The following is a 6,351-nucleotide window of genomic DNA, read 5'->3' on the forward strand; positions in this document are numbered from 1 at the left end:
AGATATAAAGTAATAAACCAATACTGGAACTAGTAATAACAAAGATGCTAGTATTACTAGAAAACAAAGATTAAAATAAATTACCAAAAAACAAAAAGAAGATCACGAAGGACAAAAGTTTATCCTGAAAAGACAGATAAAATGGAACTCTGGAGAAACAGAAAAACAGATGGAGGCATGAGTAAACAGTATTAGGAGTGAAAAGGGAATTGACCTTTACAATAGAGATTTTAAGAGAGAGTGAGCCCTATGGTCCTTATGTTCAATAAATTCGAAAATGAATATAAAAGGTAAAATTTCCTAGAAAACCATAATCTACCAATGCTGCCTCAAATGAGTCTCAAATTACAGGCTAATTTGAAGAGCATTAAAAAAAAATTACCAGCTGTTAGTGTAAAAAAATAATAACAGTACAATACACAACAAAGCAAAAATGGACAATTATAAATCAGAGACATACGGCAAGGAAGGAGGAGGGAGAGGGATCAGAGGGAGGGAGGGAGGAGCACAGGGACTGAGGTGATGGTGCACGGGTGCATTGGTGAAGGAAACTCTATGGGGACTATACCTGGGGGTGGGGGAAAGCAGACATTGTTTAAAAATGAACAATTGTGTAAAAATAAAAAAATTAATATAGGGCCTCCCCGGTGGCGCAGCGGTTGAGCGCTGGGTTGCGAAGCTGCCCGCGGCCTCTGCGGCGCCGGTTTGATCCCCGACTGCTCCCCGGCCACTGGAGGAGGGTCCCACATGGCGCGCAGACCTCTCCTGCCGCCCGCTGCTCCCCTCAGCAGTGTGCTTCGGTCCTGCTGCCTGCTCTGCTCCCCGCTCTGGCTCTGGTGAATTCTCTCACCCTCCCGCGCTTCTGACTGTACCCAGTGCCTGTATGTATGTATCAATCAATCAATCAATCAATAAATCTTTAAAAAAAAATTAATATATAAAAAAGAAAATAGAAACTAGATAACTAAGTTATCCAACCCTATGTGAGCAAAAAATTACCAGCTGTTAGAAACCTCCTCATAAATAAACACCAGGCCTAGATAGTTTTCAAATGAGTTCTGTACATTTTCAGAGAACAGATCATTTCCAGCTCCTCAACCAATTCCACAAGCCATAAAACTGATCAGGACAGAACAAGAAAGGAAAATTAGAGGCTAGCCAAATTCACAAAAATAGACATCAAAAATCTTATACAAAACATTGGTGAATAGTAGTGTATAAAAAGATAAACCCCTGGCGCCTCCCTGGTGGCACAAGGGGTAAAGCGGCAGCATTATGAAGCAATCCACAGCCACCGCAGCACAAGTTCAATTCCCTGCCAGGGAGGTGGCCCACATGGCAAAGAAGACCTTTCCTATCTCACCTGCTACTCCCCTCAGCAGTGTATTTCAGTGGATCTGCCTGTTCTGCTCCCCACTGTCTCTGGTGAATCCTCTCTCACCCCACCCCCCACCCCCGCATTTCTGGCCTGCACGCCAGCTCTTGTATGCATAAATAAATAAATCTTAAAAAAAAAAAAACCATTAATCCCTAAAATTCAAGAGGGCTATGATTTGAGAAAATCTATAAGCTTCATTAGTCATATCAATAAAATGAAAGAAAAAACATAATTGAGGCCAAAACTTACTTGACAAAATGCAATCCTAGACTTTTATTAAAACAAAACCTAGAAATAAAAAGTGGTTAAACTAATTAAGTAAATATATTTAGCAATTTCTGTTGTACGTTATTCTACATGAAGAAGTATTAGAAACCTTCCTTTTGACTAACAGAATGATGCCCACTATTACCTGTTTGATTCAACTTTGTACTGGAGGAATTAGCCAGGGACGTGAGACAAGGAAAAAAAAAATAAAATCTAACAGAACAACAGAAAAAGATGAAACTAAATTGTCATGATATGCAAATGTTACACAATTCTTTACATGGAAAAGTCAAAAGAATCTTCAGATAAACTATTAGAATTAAGATGTTTTGTAAGAGATGGTTAAAAAAGCATAAGAGAAAATATCATTTAATTTCAACCAAAAAGTGTAACACACCTAGAAATAAATTTTATCAAGAGATGTACAAGACATTTTTTTAATTGAAAAATCTTAAGAGACCTAATCAAATTGAGAGATATTGTATGCTGCTAGAGAAGATTCAATAGTGTAAACATGTTAATTTTTCTACAACTTGATCTAGTGATATAATGCACATCATTTTTTTAAGATTTACTTATTTATGCATACAAGAACTGGGGTGTAGGCCAGAGGTACAGGAGGTGGGGTGTGAGAAGATTCACCAGAGACAGGGTGGGGAACAGAACAGGCAGATCTACTGAAATACACTGCTGAGGGGAGCAGCAAGTGTGACAGGAGAGGTCTGCTGCAGCATGTGGGTAGCTCCCTGGCTGGACAGGGATCAAACTCATTCTGCAGTGGCTGCGGATAGCTTCATAGGTTGCATCTTAAAACCCCTTGCGCCCCCAGGGAGTCCCTATAATGCACTCTAATTCAAATTTTATTTGTGTGAGTGTGATTATGTATGATTGTGTGTGTGTGTGTGTGTGTGTGTATTCCAAGTTGATTCTAAAACATATGAACAGTGAAGACATTAATAAAGGAAAAGAATCAGGTGGGAATACCTGCCTTCCTAGATGTTAAGTCTTACACAAAGAAATAATACGTACGATTTCATAAGGAAATAGCACTGGATCGACAAAGTGACCAGTGTAACAGAAGCAAGATCTCAAACAGCCCTAAGCACATTTGAAACTTCTCTGTGTCTCAGATCACACTGGAGACCCATGGAGAAGTGTTGCTGCTACAACTGGATACCCGGATGTGCATCTACACCACACACAAAGACGATTCCAGACAGACTGCAGAACAAAACTTTAAAGTTTGAAAAACTGAGAAGCTGACTAGATCTCTGATGCCGAGCTTGGGAAGGGGTTCTTAAACAAGACAAACAGCCCTACGTGTATAAGGATAATACATTTGATTTTATTCAAATGAAGGCCTCTGCTTATTCCAAAACACCATAAAGAAATTGAAGACAGGGGCCCCGCTGGTGGCACAAGAGGTTAAGACACAGGACTGTGAAGCTATCTGCAGCCACTGCAACATTAGTTCGATCCCTGGCCAGGGAACAACCCACATGGTGCAGCAGACCTCTCCTGTCTCACCCACTACTCCCCTCAGCAGCGTATTTCAGTTAATCCACCTGTTCTGTTCCCAATCTGACTCTGGTGAATACTTTCACCCCCCACATCTCTGGCCTGCACCCCAGCTCTTGTGTGCATAAATAAATCTTTAAAAAAAAAAGAAATAAAATTTTAAAAATGTTTCTTTTACATTGAATAGCTTCAAATCCAACATTTTCATTAGAGAAATTTATATTAATGGACACAGCTTTACGTGGTGCACCTGTTCATTCTCAGCCAATCTTCAAGATTGTTGATTGGGTAATGTAACTCTCAGTGAGTGTGTTTAATGAGATGCATTTCATTTTGATAAAAATTGAAAACCTCTTGCCCACAATTTCTTTTTTTGGGAGTTAAGAATGTGATAAATATGATAGTGTTTTAAGCCTTTTTAGGAGGATGAAAACAGTCCATGTTTCTACATGAAAAACTTGCAAATCCGCATAGATATCTGAAAATAAAATTGGCAAGGCATTTTTGTCATTTTCGAAGCAAGCTCAGTGGCCTCTTTGGTAAATAAATTATAGATTCCCTCCTAGAATGAGAGCATTAGAATGTTTTCTTGAATTTAAAATTCTTGATCATTTTTTCTAAAGTGAAGATATTTAAATGACAAAAACATGATTCAAAGTTATGCTCCTCATTGTACCCATCCTACCATAGTTAGGAGGCTTTCAATGAGCATTGACATTAATGAAGAGAAGAAGCATAAGCTAACGACAAAATTCCTATTCAAAAGTATCTGTAGGATGTTGCAAATATCAAAGACCTACCGTGTAGGTGAGTAATAACAGTGACTTACTTGAGCTAGTAGACATTTTGCTTAACAATCCAGCAAACCAATGATGATGACGAGGAAGGAAACAACACTTGGAAAGTACTTGATTATTTTGTTATTGCTCTAATTTGACAAGACTTTTTGAAACAGAGTAGAGCTCTACCTTGACAGGTTTAAAAACCATATTCCAAAACTGCAATGAAACAGATAGGTTTTCGAGAGAGAAAAGCAACCAAGTAGACTAGAAATCCAACTCTGTCTCCCAGAAGAAATCTTCACCTTCCAGGTTTTGAGCACCAGCAAGCAGGCACCAGGGAGAATGCTTGACCCCTGCCAGGCTCTGAGTCATTCTTACTGAAGTTCTGCTATATCATTCCTGTGAGAACAGTTTCCGTTGGCCTACATGTGACTTCTTTGCATGGAGGAATGTAAACAGGGATCTAGAGAAAGTGGGGGACTATGCACTGACCTCATCATCCCCACTCACTGACAGCAGCCCCTGACTTTGTCCAGTCATCATTTCAGCCAATGTCCCCTAAACAGGCAGTATGTGGTCCAGGTTGAGATGCTCAGACTTGAAGGTGGTCATCACCCTGGAGTTGGAAGGAACTGGGTAAGAGTCCTCCCTGCAAATCTGTAGGTGTGTGGCTTCCCCACTCTGAACCACCAGGTCCTCATCTGGAAGGCTCGGGTAATCCCTTCATCTGAATTGTGAACAAGAAAATATCTGCAAAAGTTGGTTTGAGGCCAGCGATGCGGAACAGATTGCCAGATCTGCTCCATACCTCCCTCTGCCGAAGTCTTGCCCATTCTCTCCTCCCGGTAGAAGACAACCCCCTGCTCAGTGTTAAGGTGATGGACACACAGAGGGTAGGGGGCATTGCAAGGGGGAGGAGATAGCCAGGCTTCACTTTCTACCCATCCACCCTCCCCTTCATTTGTCATTCACTGATTCGTCCAATAAGTATCTCTCCCGCAGCCCGAGAAACCGCTGGTTCTGCAGTTATATTTTACCACAAAGCTGTCAATACTTTCCTCGAGTCTGGTATTTTTGCTGAAACCAAAGTTGCTCGCAGTGGCCAGAGCACAGATCCCATCTGGCCCAATGATTTAGCCGACTCACTTTCTTTGCTTGGACCTGTGAGCCCTGGGGCTAGAGAAAACTGGGCTGGGCCTCCAGGAAACCACACTGGGAGTGTAAGAATGCTGACAGGGTGGGAAAAACCCCACCCTGGCCGTGGGCTTCCTCCATGTAGTCTGACACCAGCGGGTGCTGGGGAGGTAGCGACCCAGCCTCACGGGGCAGGACTTCGTGGTCGTGTGAAAGGATGTCTTCTCAGCCAGACCCAGGCACAGCCAGGCTTCCAGAACAGCCCTGCCAAGATTAGAAAATAGGCAGTCTTTTCATCCTGGCTCCTCCTGAGTCCCCATGTCTAGACGTTTGCTTGGTGACACCATGGTAACCGTGATGCCACAATGGAACATTCTCCCGAAGGTGGTAGAAGATATCCCTCTTTTGAGCTCTGCTGTGTAAGGTCAGAGTGAGTTCATTTCTCCTTTTCCAGGAGCAGTTCATGGAACTCTAGAGAACCATCCTGACGATGAGAAGCACCCGGTATCAGGAGGGGAATGTGGTGACTGAGCACAGCACACGGGCTTCCTGAGGCGGCTGTGTACGGTCTGAGGCCAGGGTAGGTCTGCAGGGGCACAACTCACATGGACTGTGATCAGGCAGAATGAGCTGGAATTCCCACTGCCCGGTAGGCAGCTTCATGACCTTGGCAGGCTTCTCCATGTCTCTTAAGTGTCAGTTTCTAAATCTGTAAAATGGGGCTAATGACAGTGTCTACCTCATAGGGTTCGTGGACAGATGAAGTGAAGTGCCAGGGCCATTCCTAGGTGAAGAAACCATTCCCAGCTAAGAGAAACCCCTCATTTACTCAGCTGAGTTTAGAGGGGCTCAACCAGCTGCCCTTGCACTAACACCCCCCCCCCACCCCCTACTTTTCTTTCAGCAGCATTTTATGGCTACTGAATTCAGGCAAGGGTTGAATTCCACAAGTCAAAAACCAACCCCTTTCTGAGAGCCAGCTCGCTGGGCAGCCGGGGACCCTGGCTGGACGGAGGAGGACACTGACAAGCCTGGGCAGCCTCCTCTTCTCGGAACCTCTTCCCCATCACGAACTGACCACCAGTGCTCGCGGCTGGTCCTGGCCTCCTTCCTGCTCAGAACCCACAATAGGGACGTGATAAGTCTGTACCCCACGTCTTTGTTAGTGAAAACGAGAGAGGCCAGGCCTCTACGTGGGGGTGGCGGTGGGATGGAACCACCCCTTCGGGAGGAGAGGAAAGAGCCGTGGTTTGGATGCTCTGTTTCCACAGC

The 6,351-nt window shown here is 43.6% G+C and overlaps 1 long non-coding RNA gene across 1 annotated transcript in view; it reads left to right on the top strand.

The window, feature by feature from the left end:
* LOC129146080 (uncharacterized) overlaps window positions 1–3,283 on the top strand; it is a 46,332-nt gene extending 43,049 nt beyond the window's left edge. The window contains exon 3 of the long non-coding RNA XR_008552489.1: window positions 2,776–3,283. This is a non-coding gene — a long non-coding RNA (uncharacterized LOC129146080). The remainder of the gene's footprint in view (window positions 1–2,775) is intronic.
* Window positions 3,284–6,351: the final 3,068 nt, after the last annotated feature.

This window comes from Talpa occidentalis, unplaced genomic scaffold, assembly GCF_014898055.3.
Source record: "Talpa occidentalis isolate TD23 unplaced genomic scaffold, MPIMG_talOcc4v2.1 talOcc4.17, whole genome shotgun sequence".
NCBI classification, from domain to species: domain Eukaryota; kingdom Metazoa; phylum Chordata; class Mammalia; order Eulipotyphla; family Talpidae; genus Talpa; species Talpa occidentalis.